Below are 13,617 nucleotides of genomic sequence, written 5' to 3' on the forward strand. Positions count from 1 at the left end.
CTCAGACAGTAAAGCGTCTGCCTGCAATGTGGGAGACCCCGATTCGATTCCTGGGTCGGGAAGATCCCCTGGAGAAGAAAATGGCAATCCACTCCAGCACTCTTGCCTGGAAAATCCCATGGATGGAGAAGCCTGATAGGCTGCAGTCCATGGGGTCACAAAGAGTCGGACACGACTGAGAGGCTTCACTTTCACTTCACTTTCATAGTCCAATCTCAGACCTTGGGTGCTGTGCTGTTACAGGCACCAGTCTCAGAAAGTGGTCAAAATATGGCCTAATCATTGCTAGGTGTCCCATGCTGTAGAGGTCGGAGCAAACACTGATCTAGGCAGGACTACCCCAGAGCCAGCCATATAGCTGTGAAGGGCAAATTCACTTCACCAACTTTATAACTTGAAAGATGCTACAGAAATTGACATGCGCCAAAATATTTCTGCTTTAGATCAGTGATGCCCGTATCTGAATGCTTATCCACAGGGCTTGAAAGTGAAAGTCACTCAGTTGTGTCTGACTCTGCAAACCCATGGACTATACAGTCCATGGAATTCTCCAGGCCAGATTACTGGAATAGGTGGCCTTTCCCTTCTCCAGGGGATCTTCCCAACCCAGGGATTGAACCCAGGTCTCCCACATTGCAGGTGGATTCTTTGCCAGTTGAGCCACAAGGGAAGCCCTTGAGATATTACCTTGAGGTATTACCCATATACCTGTTTGGAGAGGATCTCTTCAGCCCTTAGATCACTCACTTTGTATTTCTAAACCTGAGTGATCTTATCTATAAGATCGACGTAATAATCATTCTTGCACTCATGCTCAGTCGTGTCTTGACTCTGTGCAACCCTATGAACTATAGCCCACAAGGCTCCTCTGTCCATTGGATTCTCCAGGCAAGAATACCTGGAGTGGGTTGCCATTTCCTTCTCCAGGGGATCGTCCCGACCTGGGGATCTAACCCATGTCTCCTGCATTGCAGGTGGATTCTTTACCTGCTGAGCCATCAGGGAAGACATAGCAGTCATATAAGGACTAAATTAGATAATATATAGGAAGTCTCATCTGCCTTGCCTGAAACATGTTAATCCTTCAATAAAACGTAGCCATAATTATCAATTTTACAAAGCAGGCCAAACATAAATTTAAAAAGTGCATCTCCAAGAATATACCTCAAACTCACTCCTCTTCGTCAGACTTTAAAGAGTTTAGGGTTCCAGCTGATTCTGCTGAGATTGCCGGCAAATTGATAGGAGAGTTCATAGTTTCTGGTGTCCTTTCATTTGGTTCTGGGTGATGGCTGGTTCCTCCTTGGGCTTTCTCCATTCACACTGCAGAGCCTGCGGGACAAATCAGCTTAGCATCTTGTGCACACATCCAGCCATCCCATATGGGAAAGCATAAACTCAGGCCCATCCCAATAAGGCTCACTGTCCTGCTAGTGTTTTAAGTTCTGCCATTAGTAAAAGAGTATCAGTCCTCATCTTCTAAAAAACTCAGCTCCCCATGCCTGAGATCCTAAACCCCAGATTATTTCCATCAGCCCCAGCTGCATACAAGCCCATGAAGCAGGATATTCAGTCCAAACTGAGCCCAGTCTTGTGTGGCAGCCATACCCTTCCTCACAGAGAGATGAGACCCTCTGCATGATGTCACCACAAGATAAAACCTCTTTACTATCCTGCTTTATTTTCATGCATTACTAAGGATTAGAATGGGCCAAAAGAACCTACCTAATTTCATAGTGAGAAAAGGCTGTGTTTAGCTAAAATCCCCAAAGACTCATCAATTGTAGTACTAGAACTGTTTTAAAATTTTATTAGCTTCCAAAATAAAAAAAGAGGGGACATTACATCATAAGGGAGGGATCTTGCTTTATTAGCTTCCAGAGTCAGAAAAAAGAAAAGGGAAATTATATCATACATAAGAAAGATCTCACACATTTTCTGCCTTGTATTTTCCTTTCATAACCTCTTTATTTAACTACTGGGAAATTAAGGGGAAACTCACCATATCAAAAAACATTGACTCTAGTGACTTAAAATTAAAATCTGTGGTTTTTCATCTTCAGGAAAATGAGAGCTTATACTTCTACTTCTGCTTTCTTCAGTTCTGTAGGCAACAACAATTCCAAAGTTTTCATGTCCAGGACATGGAACACTTTCGGGAGGTAGAAGTAATATTTTGCTTTGTTTATTTTTGAGAAATGTTTAAAATAGGGGGAGGGGGGAAGCACAAAGAAGTGTACAACAAACACCAATGGATCCATAACCAAGACTTTTGTTACATTTGCTTGAAGTCTTTTTTAATATGTAAAGAGTAAACTGTATACAGAAAGTTGAAATCAGTCATCATTCCTCCTCAGGCCAATTTCCCACCATGGCTTCCCAAAGACAGTCTCCATCATGATTTCATTGTGATTCTCTACCCACCAAGGTCAGTGCTGGCTTGTCCTGACTTGTGTGGCCAGGATCCCAAATCCCAGAAGATGGAGATGATAATTCCTCCAGTTAAGAGTCACCCACTGCTACTCACTGGATCTTTCACCTCATATCCTGATCTGGTCACTCTAGGCTCTGTGTGTATCAAGAACAGACACAGCCTACATGGCAAGTCCAAGTCTTCTGTTCCCTACTTCCCATTTGGCCTCCTCAAGGTGAAAGGTGAAAGCTTTCCCCAGCAAAAGACACTGTAGGTCAGTCTTGTTGGATTTAAGAGACACAAACCTGCAAGAGAATCCAGGAGAATTTCAAGAGTTCTTGACCTCCATCTCATGAATTGCAAATAAAACGACTCCTCTGGCTAGGGAGGTGATTTAAATGATTAAGTATGCATGCCTGCATGGTAAGTCACTTCAGTCATGACTGATTCTTTGTGACCCTATGGTCAGTAGCCTGCCAGGCTCCACAGTCCATGGGATTCTCCAGGCAAGAGTAGTGGTGTGGGTTGCCATGCCCTCCTCCAGGGGAATTTTCCTAACCCAGGGATCGAACCTGTGTCTCTTGTGTCTCCTGCATTGGCAGGTGGGTTTTCTTTACCACTAGCGCTACCTTGGAAGCCCCACCTAAGTGTGAGCTGTGTGTGAGTGCTCAGTTAGCTTCAGCTGTGTCCGACTCTTTGCAACTTTATGGACTATAGCTTGCCAGGCTCCTCAGTCCATGAGATTCTCCAGGCAAGAGTTCTGGAGTGGGTTGCCATGCCCTCCTCCAGGGGATCTTCCCAACCCAAGGATAAAGCCTGGATCTCCTGCATTACAGGCAGATTCTTTACCACAGAACTACCAGGGAAGCCTTCTGAGTATAGTTATAGCAAATCACAGAAGCTCAGTGAAACTTCAGTTAATTTTTGAATCAGGTTTTCAGACTTTTCAAGGAAAGCCATAAATCTGAATAATTATGTGAAATCACTCTAGTTTTTACATGTTCCTCTTCAGCTAGACTCACCCAGTTGTTAACTTTTTGCCACATTTTATGTATATGTATACTACCTCCCGTGTAGCTCAGTTGATAAAGCATCTGCCAGCAGTGTGGGAGACTTGGGTTCAATTCTTGGGTCAGGAAGTTCCCCTGGAGAAGGAAATGGCAACCCACTCCAGTATGGGATCGCAAGACTCAGACATGACTTAGCACTATCTTTCTTTCTTTCTGTGTATATGTATAAATGATTTCCTGAACCAACGAAAGTAAGTTATGCAAATCATGACAATTCATCTCTAGAAATTTAACCATGTATCTCCTAATAAGCGCCTTCTCCATTTTTAACTATAATCACACCTAAGAAAAGTAGCAATTTCTTTATCATTTAACTGCCCATATGAAAATTTCTCCAATTACCCCTGCATTATTTTATACATTTTTTTGTTCAAATCAGAATCCAGTCAAGATTTACATATTGTATTTCATTGTTATGTCTCTTTGGTATTTTTAATCTAGAAGAGTTCTCCTACCCTCTTTTTTTTTTAATTTTTATTGGAGCATAGTTGCTTTACAATGTTTTGTTATTTTATGAACACTCTTGTACGTAAATTGCAGCAAGATCTTTTTTGACTCACCTTCTAGAGTAATGAAAGTAAAAACAAAAATAAACAAATGGAACCTAATTAAACCTAAAAGCTTTTACACAGCAAAGGAAACTGTAAACAAGATAAGACAACCCTCTGAACAGGAGAAAATGTATGCAAATGATAAGGGATTAATTTCCAAAATAAACAAACAGCTCATGCAGCTTAATATCAGGAGCTTCCCCGGTGGCTCAGTAGTAAAGACTCTGCCTGTAATGTGGGATACCAGGGTTCAATCCCTGGGTCAGGAAGGTCCCCTGGAGGAGGCCAAACCCATTCCAGTACTCTTGCCTAGAAAATCCCATGGATTGAGGAGCCTAGCAGGCTACAGTCCATAGGGTCATAGGACACGACTGAAGCGACTTAGCATGCACACATGCACAGCTCAGTATCAAAAATACAAACAACCCAATCCAAAAAATGGGTGGAAGACCTAAATAGATACTTCTCCAAATAAGACATACAGATGGCTAAGAGGCACATGGAAAGATCCTCTTGTGTCTTTTTAAACTATTTTTAATTGTTAATAACAAATATGATTTATATAAATTTGTGTATATGTGTGTACACACCCACACACTCACTCATAGGCAACAAAAGCAGGTCCACAAGTCAGCTTCATACTGTGTGTGGGGGGGGTGGGGGAAGGGGGTGCATCTCTGTACCCAGGTGTAGTCTGTCAAAGGTCCCACTTCCAAAAGCAGAGTCAATATGGTCTGTCTTGGCCCATATTATGGGCCTCCCTGGTGGCTCAGTGGTTAAGAATCTGCATGCAATGCAGAAGACCCAGATTTGATCCCTGGGTTGGGAAGAACCCTTGGAGAAGGGAATGGCAACCCACTCCAGCATTCTTGCCTGGAAAATCCCATGGACAGAGGAGCCTGGCGGGCTACAGTCTATGGGCTGCCAAGAGTCAGACACGTCTGAGCGACTAACACTGGTCCATGTTAGTGCATTCGATTATCAGGTACGGAAAGACAAAAAAAAGGAAATAGAATTCCTTTTCTCACTGCTATTACTGGAAGGTCTTAGCACCGCCTCTGTGCTAAACTCTGAGGAGGAGGTGGATGAGAAACACTTGGAAGAAGAATCTAGTTACAAATGCCCGTGGCTGGGCTCTACCCCAAACCTACTCAATCTGGAATTTCACTTATTTTAAAAACACCTCCAGCTATTAGTCTGAATATTAAAGTGTGAGGACGACTATTCTATAAACAGATAAATTAAGAATTGGACCCTAGCCCTGGAAAATTCTAGTGAAACTAAACCATAAAATGTTATCACTGACGCAATAAATCCTCTTGAAGCCCAGAGGGAAGATCAGAAAAGGCTTCATCGGGGAACATGGATTCTGAGTGGAGTTCAATGACAATATGGGTTAATCAATGAAGGAGGGGGGAACCTATGGAAATGAGAGAAGCAGATGCTCTGCCATGTGACGTCCTGCAGATTTGGCAAAGAGGATGAAGGAGAGTCTCATCTCATCCATGGTGAAGGGTTTCCATTCTTTTTTTTTTCCTGAAGGATTGGAGAGCCACTGAAGGGCCTTAAGCAACCATGATCCAGTGGATCAAGGAAGAGCATGTTCAACAGGCCTGAGAAGAGAGGATTGGAGGCAGAGAAATTCCATAAGAGGCCACTGAAGCTACAGAGGCAGGAAGTGAGGGAGGCAATGCACTGGGGCAGGAGCCGAAGTGCTCAGGATAGCGAAGCACCAGGATGTTCGGGGAAATGTGGACCTGGGAGTCAGAGAAAGGAGGCTAAAGCTGTTTCTGGGCTCTCGATTCAGTCTCCTGTGAATCGGTGACTGTGGTGCCTGTTGGACATTTAGGTAATAACGTTCGTTAGGTGGTTACCTGGTCAGGAGAGCCGTGGTGAGAGCCTCAGACCCAGGAGAGGCGATGCAGTGAGCTCAGAAGGGGGTGAGGAGATGGCTGTGGATCAGACAGAGGGCGTGGCTGGATTTGCCTGTTAAAGAAAGCAAGTGGTTAACCCATTTGAATGGGTGGAACCAACCACAGGGGATGCAGGTTTTGCTGCTGCTCTGGGTCCTTGGCCAACATCCTCTCTCCAGTGGTCTCTCTCCTCTTCTCCAGTGGTCTTCTAAGTGGAGGACCCTCCAAAGGAGGGTTCAAGACAGTTTGTTGAAAATGAAGAGAAATTGTTATACATACTATACTTTTTTTAAAATCTCATATTTTTTACTTTTGTTTACATTTCATAATGGATAAAGTGTATTCCCAAAGTAATGTAGATGGATGGATGGATAGATAGATAGATATCACTAATAAATACCCAGATATTAGGAGCACACGCTCAAATATATACTTTTTGCTACCTACAACAGTGAAAAATCTTGAATGACCACTTTTCTGTATGACACAGCTCAGGAAAGGACTCAAGAAGGAGATGAGGGAACACGGGTAAAGGTCTTGCCAGCCCACTGCTCAGAGACCATTGGCCTCTTTCAAACGGTTCTGCTCACTGATAGAACCCCAAGTGACAGAAAAACTTGGAAGGTGTTCAAGTCCCCTGCCTTTTCCTGTTTTGAACATATGTTTAGAATCTTAGACACTCAGTGTTGGTAGAATCTTTGAGGTTGATTAACTCGTTTTCTGCTTTCCTGAGAAGCAAAAAGAAAAAGGCAGGTTTGAGAAGAAATTTGGGGTCTGAGGGAGAAAAAGGAGAAGAAAGTGGAGAAAAGCCACCCTTTCTTCACACATTAACCTAGAACTGGTCCTGAATCTTGCAGATTATATTGTTTTTCTGGTTCTCTGACCTGTGTGCAGGCGTTTTGGGGGCTGGGGAGGAAGGGTGGGGTTGGGAGTTAGCTGTTAAAGTCAAGAAAAATAAGCAGAACCTGTTTCTTGACTTGCCTGCTACATGATCCGCTCTCATCCTAACTGCCAGTGTGTCTGGGAGTAGAGTGGTTTCTGACGGCAGGCGATGAACTCACTCCAGGAATACCCACCTTTGACCACCTGTGATCGTACGTCATTGGCTCAGGGACAGAACTCCTGGTGCCCAGGAGTATGTTATTAGCAGGGCAGCCCCGAGCTTTGGATTCATTTGTGCTTCATCTTGTGCTCCTCAGTGTGGAGCAGAGCGAGGCTCGGGCTCTCCTGCCAAAGGCACTCATGTGCTGAGCAAGCAGAAGGTAGAAACCTGGGCCATCTGTCTTCACACTACACCCAGACCCTCCTGGGAAAGGAAGCCTTGGGATTGTGTGAAAGCCCAGCTTCAGGCCAAATCGTTTTCACTCCCAAACACGTTCTGACTTGTGTTCTGAGTAAATCTCAAGAGGCTTTAAAAGACACAGCAGAGTCAACACAGACATCAGAACCAGAATACCTCTCCTTGAGACACAGCAGGACTGGCCCTTGGCTTTGTGTCACTCACTCTTCTCAGAACTAGACTGTGGAGTTCATCATATTTTATTTATTTTTATTTATTTTTAATTGGAGGATAATTGCTTTATAATGTTGCATTGGTTTCTATTGTGAAAAGTGAAAGTGTTAGTCATGTTAGACATGACATTCAGTCATGTCCGATTCTTTGCAATACCATGGACTGTACCTCTGTCCATGGGATTCTCTGGGCAAGAATACTGGAGTGGGTTGCCATTTCATTCTCCAGAGAATCTTCCTGACCCAGGGATCGAACCCAGGTCTCCTGCATTGCAGGCAGATTCTTTACTGTCTGAGCCATTTTTATTAATTCTGCACAAAAACATGAATCAGCCATAACTATATATATTTATATATGCCCTCTCTCTGTAGCCTCCCACCCTCCTCCCATCCCATCCCTCTAGGTCATCACAGAGCATCAGGCTGGGCTCCCTATGTTAAATAGCAGATTCCCACTGGCTACCTATTTTACACATGATAATGTATATATGTCAATGCTACTCTCTCAATTAGTCCTAACCTCTCTTTCCCCTGCTGTGTCCATAAGTCCATTCTCTATGTCTACGTCTCTATTCCTTCCCTGCAAATAAGTTCATCAGTATTATTTTTCTAGATGCCATAAATATGCATTAATATACAATACATCATTTTTTTTTTAACTGAGGGACAATAAGAGTCATAATTGCTAAAGTGTAACAACAAAAATACACACAGTATTTTAAAGTATTTAGGGGACTTTCCTGGTGGCTCAGTGGTAAAGAATCTGCCTGCCAATACAGGAAACATGGGCTCCATCCCTGGGTTGGGGAGGTCCCCTGGAGAAGGAAATGATAACCCCCTCCAATCTTCTTGCCTGGGAAATCCCATGGACAGAGGAGCTTGGCAGGCTACAGTTCATGGGGTCTCAAAAGAGTCGGACATGACTTAGCAACCAAACAACAAGAAAAACATTTTAATTTAGAATCAGAAAAGCAAGCTTGCTCAGAGGCTATACGTATAAACAGGCCAATGCTATAGGCGGTGATTACCAAATGGGAGATAGGGTAAGATTGCTCAGCCTGGGGTAGAGGTGAGGATGGGATGAGATAGGGATAGCAGAAGAATGTGCCTGGATTACAAAGACAGAAATTCTGATATCCTAACTAGGTATTGCTGCTGCTGCTGCTGCTGCTTCTAAGTCACTTCAGTTGTGTGCAACTCTGTGCAACCCCATAGATGGCAGCCCACCAGGCTCCTCTGTCCCTGGGATTCTCCAGGCAAGAACACTGGAGTGGGTTGCCATTTCCTTCTCCAAACTAGGTACTGCTACTAGAAATAATGAGTTGAAAAAGCTGAATTCCTCCATTCTCATCACATTACCTCCCAACTCACTAATTTTCCTCCTGTAGTATTTAATTTCCTTGTGTTGCACAACAAAATTGCCCAGGATGGGGAAGAAAAAGCCTGGTATTCAAGTGTACAAAGAATGAGCTATTCATTGAATCCTTCATCATTTGCTTAGAATTGTTCTTGCTGGGGGAGGAGCAGAGGGCTAAACATGTATTATAACATCCAGAAGCACTGAGGTGTTAGCTATGATTCTGTAGCAGATGTAATATAAGAGAAAACATATGATTTAAGAAATTTTTAAATGATTGTAATTTATGGAAAGCTTTAGGGAGTAGGTACAAAAATAAGGAAAAATAGATATTCAAATACAAACCCCATGTTACATTACTGATTTCTTTTTTTTTTTTTAGTTTAGTTTTATTTATTTATTTATTTTTAATAGAAGGATAATTGCTTTACAGTATTGTGCTGGTTTCTGCCAAACATCAACATGTCATTATTGGTTTCTTAAAAAAAAGAAAATTGTACAATGAATTCTTTCAAACTCTACCTTCTGTTAATGCCATTTCAAGAAGGACTATATGTGAAGAAAAATAGGCACCTCTTATCTTGTATTATTTCCTCTAAATGAAGAGGAAAAATACTACTGCTATATGATGTCTTGAAAGCCTTATATTAATTTTCTGGCTCAGAAAATTAGCTACATATACCAAGAGCATATGGTAAAAGAGGTTTACACCAAAAACAGTGGTCTTTGCTTTTGCACTTACTGATTACAAGCTACATAAGATAGAGGGGGAAAAGGAGACACAAACAACATTTTTATCATCATTATTATGTTATTGTTAGCAAATAATAATATATTCTTGTACATATTTTCCTTTATAAGGACTTTATAAAAACATTAGGGAAATTGAGTGTTTATTATTACATAATGATAAGCTCATCTCAAATAAGATAGATTTGAGTAAGTATCTATACTTCCCTGATTTCAGGAACAAATCATCATGTTACTAAACTGACTTCATGGCTTTTTATTATGAAATCTTCAAACCTATTCACACACTATCAGCAAGCACAGTTACCCTCCAAATCCAATCAAAAATTCAATTTTTAAAATATAATCTTTCTAAATGTGTATATTTCTTCTCATTTGGAAAGCTAAATTTATGTCTACCCCTCAGAGGCAGACACTGCTACACATCTTTTCCTGAGATAAATGCATTAAAAAAGCATCCGCCCCAAAAAGCCATCCTCGGCCTCTAATAAATTAATTCATTTCACAATATTTATAAAGTGCCTTCTGTGTGACAGACATGTATATACCAGAAACCTGGATTCAAAGACAAAGAAGCCACAGTCCACCCTCAAAGAGCTCAAGGTCTAGAGGGAGAAACAGATTCCAATTAAAAGCACTGAAGACAAAGGAAAGCCAGCCGCCTTCTCCGGCCTTTAGGGACTGAGGTTAGACGTGATCAATCTACACGGGGCTTTGGAGCACCAGCAGGAGTGAACCAGAAAGAAAAGAGAGGGCGTATCTTCCAAGAAGACAGGGCACATTCTGGGTCATGGCAGATTTTGTTTCATTTTGCATATCGGGAAGAAGTTGTTGGGGAGAGGAAACATAAGACTGATTTTTAAAAGTTAACATTTTGGGAGACTTCCCAGGTGGTCCAGCGATTGAGACTCTGTGCTTCCAAGGCAGGGGACTTAGGTTTGATTCCTGGTCAGGGAACTAAGATCCCACATGCCATGCAGGGCAGCCCAAAATAAATAAACTAATTCAAAAGTTAACATTTTTCTCCTCTCTCTTTCTCTCCTTCGTAACCATCCCGTAAAATCCAAGGATGGTCAAGGTGCTCCCTAGTGCCAGGATCCAGCCTCCTTCACCTCTGGCTCTGCCATTGCTAGGGCATTAATAAGCCCTAGTTATCAATGAACCTGAACTGCTTAGGCCTGCACAGCCTTCTAGGAGAGAAAAGCATCACAGGCCCAGCTTAAGAGCACTAGGCAGAAGCTCTACAGATCTCCTCCACCTTGATCCCACTTGGCCTGAACTCAGTCACATGGCCCCAGCTAGTGTCAAGAGGGGCTGGAAAATATCCTATTTTGTGTAGTTCTATGCCTGGCTGAAAAGCAAGAATTCTCTTCCTATAGAACAGGTGTTGGCAAACTTTTTTCTGCAAAGGGCCAAATAGTAAATATTTCAGATCACACACAGTCTTTGTCAGGGCTTCCCTGATGACTCAGTGGTAAAGAATCTGCCTGCAATGCAGGAGACTGGTGTTCCATCCCTGGGTGGGGGAGATTCCCTGGAGAAGGAAATGGCAACCCACTCCAGTATTCTTGCCTGGAGAATCCCATGGACAGAGGAGCCTGGCGGACTACAGTCCATAGGGTCGCAAAGAGTCGGACACGACTAAGCAACTATCACTCACTCACTCACAGGCTTTGTCATGTATTATTGTTCTTCTTTTTTGTTTTTCTTACAACTCTTTAAAAATGTGAAACCCATTCTTAGTTTGAGGCTCTGTAAAACAGGTCATAAGTCAGACTGGGCACACAAAGTGTGTCAAGCCTATGGAAGAAAAGAAAAGTATTTAAGAAGAAAAGTGCCCATTCCCAGCATGAACTCTACAAGATTATAAACCACTTTGGAGGAAGAGATTTGCCTCATTCACCTTTCGAGGCTAGCACAGTGCTTGGTCCACAGAGTAGATGCTTAATGTGGATGAGTGATGAATGAATGAATGAATAGATGGAAGATAGGGGAGATTAATAGCTACCATTTCTTATAATCCCATTTTGTGCCAATGATAGTCTCTTAACATAGATTGTCATTTGAAGACCCCATTTTCTCCAGGGCTTGAAAAAACCTCTAGCCAAGAGCAGACAAGTGAATCTGCTGGGTTTTCCACCTGCTTCACCCCCTTAGCTTCCTAGAGTCAAGCAGCCCACTTCACCTCCCAACCACAGATGCAATTGGGTCCCAAATATTAGGGAGAGGACCTCCCTAATCACAGCTCCCTGTCCTTGACCTCCACTGCAGGCGGACAATCCCGGGAGTGCAAGGAGGTTACGGAACCAAAGGCCTTCCAGGTTCCTCCCTTTGACAGCCATAGCGGCAGCAGGAAAGCTTTGACTTGGTTTCACCCTTTTAAATATCACATGCTTGGCAGGAATGTCAGCAGAAGCCTTCAGGCTGAGTAGACACTTTTTAGTTCCCCTCTTCCTCCTCCTTCTTACACAATATCCTGAGGGCATAAGAGGACTTTTCTTGTCTAAATCAGCCTGGTGGGGTGGGGTGGGGTGAAGCGTGGATCACTCAACCGTTCCCCTGGACGTCTCCTTGCCAGGGCTCAGAAAGTGCCACAGGGCTTGGACTCTCCATCCTGAGCAGACACAACAGCCCAAAGTGAGGAGTGGTCCAGTCCCTGGCCCCTGGAAGACCTCCTCAATGAGACCAATCTCCCACTTCATTCTGCAGGAGTCAGGTAACAGCTCTGCCCAGGTTTCCTCTTTCAAATCAACATGGGATTATTTTTTTTTTTTCCCAGCAGGAAAATGTACTGCCTCCAAATTCTGGCAGCACAGATTGTGCTGGCTGGAATCATTGACAGAAAGGCATGTTTTGTTGGCAAACAGCAGGAGAGGTGGACATCAGACACCACAGCTCAGTTTCATTGTAGCCAGAGGGTGATAAGCAGATAAAAATGTGTCTGTCATTTGCTCTAGATGGGGCTTCTCATACATGGCTCTTCAAACGTCTGCTGTTGCTAGCATTAAATGAAGTCTTGCAACAAAACCGGAACCACAGTCCTAATTGAGCACAGATGATTGATTTCAGTCTTGGCTCCTGACAAGCCTGGTCTTAACACTTTTGATGAAGAGGAGCAAATTTCATTTTTTTCCCCAAAGCTTAAGAGCTGACAGGAAGTGGGGATTCATGTGAAATTCCTACACAGACTAGGGAAAGGGGGCCATGCTACCATCAACCCTGCCTTCTCAAAAGGAATTCTGGCAAAGTGGGACCAATGACAAGGGCTACAAGTCATCTGAGGAAATCCAAAATTTAGTTGATGCCTTTGTCCCTCTTGTATGAATTAGGGTCTCTCATGAAAATATCACAGTGTTTTTTTCCCCACGACACCCCTTTAACTAAACTTACAATGAGGTAATTAAAATGGACCTCTTACTCTGCCTCCCACCAACAGCATGACTCTGGGCCAGTCACCTAACCTCTCTGTGCCTCAGTTTCCTCCACTGAAACAATGAGAATAATAATAGTACTTACCTCCTAGGTTTGTTGTGAGTAGAAAATTATACATACTTATTGGGTATTAACAGTAATAAGTATTATTAAAGATCACTAATATGTGCTGCTTTTAGTATTTTGACATTAGAGATTACTCTGTGTAGAAAAATAAATGGGTTTATGAACATAAGACAAAATCATGCCTTTGCTTTTATGTACAGGCTGAGAGACTGTTGGGAAGGATTTTAGGTTGATCGAAACATGTATATACAAGGCAGGACACAAACTTTAGATATTCTGATGCTCCTAGAAATTAATGATAAATGAGGGGCAGGAGGACTAGATGGTTCCTTTCAATAAAACTATATCTTTTAAAATGCTCCATTAAAGATGATCGTGAATATCAATGGAATTTTAGTGTAAATTCATGGGACATTCTGGAGAAGTTAGGCTTCTGTTTCAAACAGAAATGTCTGGGAAGGACTTCATTTATCTTGGAAAATTATTTTAAAAGTTCAAATCCATGGTTTCTGCTTGTTATTTCCATCCATTAACTACCAGCTCACTTCAAAGG

At 42.6% G+C, this 13,617-nt stretch overlaps 1 protein-coding gene and 1 long non-coding RNA gene across 7 annotated transcripts in view; one reads left to right on the forward strand and one right to left on the reverse strand.

Annotated features, from left to right (window-relative positions):
- LOC102396391 overlaps positions 1–13,617 on the reverse strand; it is a 61,275-nt gene that overhangs the window by 44,249 nt on the left and 3,409 nt on the right. For all 4 annotated transcript variants that reach the window (XR_006546662.2, XR_003104961.3, XR_006546663.2 and 1 more), the window contains exons 2-3: positions 5,909–6,020; positions 1,165–1,332 (exon numbers count right to left, since the gene is read on the reverse strand). This is a non-coding gene — a long non-coding RNA (uncharacterized LOC102396391). The remainder of the gene's footprint in view (positions 1–1,164; positions 1,333–5,908; positions 6,021–13,617) is intronic.
- Positions 1–13,617, forward strand: part of FYB1 (FYN binding protein 1) — a 172,943-nt gene that overhangs the window by 39,224 nt on the left and 120,102 nt on the right. Inside the window, exon 1 of one of the 3 annotated variants that reach the window (XM_006063518.4) lies at positions 12,094–12,282. The exons of the other annotated variants lie outside the window; for them this stretch is intronic. The gene's annotated coding sequence lies outside the window, so the exon portion shown is untranslated. Of the gene's footprint in view, positions 1–12,093; positions 12,283–13,617 lie in introns of those variants that run through there. 3 annotated transcript variants of the gene reach the window in all.

The sequence above is a fragment of the Bubalus bubalis genome, chromosome 19 (genome assembly GCF_019923935.1).
Source record: "Bubalus bubalis isolate 160015118507 breed Murrah chromosome 19, NDDB_SH_1, whole genome shotgun sequence".
Lineage (NCBI taxonomy): Eukaryota > Metazoa > Chordata > Mammalia > Artiodactyla > Bovidae > Bubalus > Bubalus bubalis.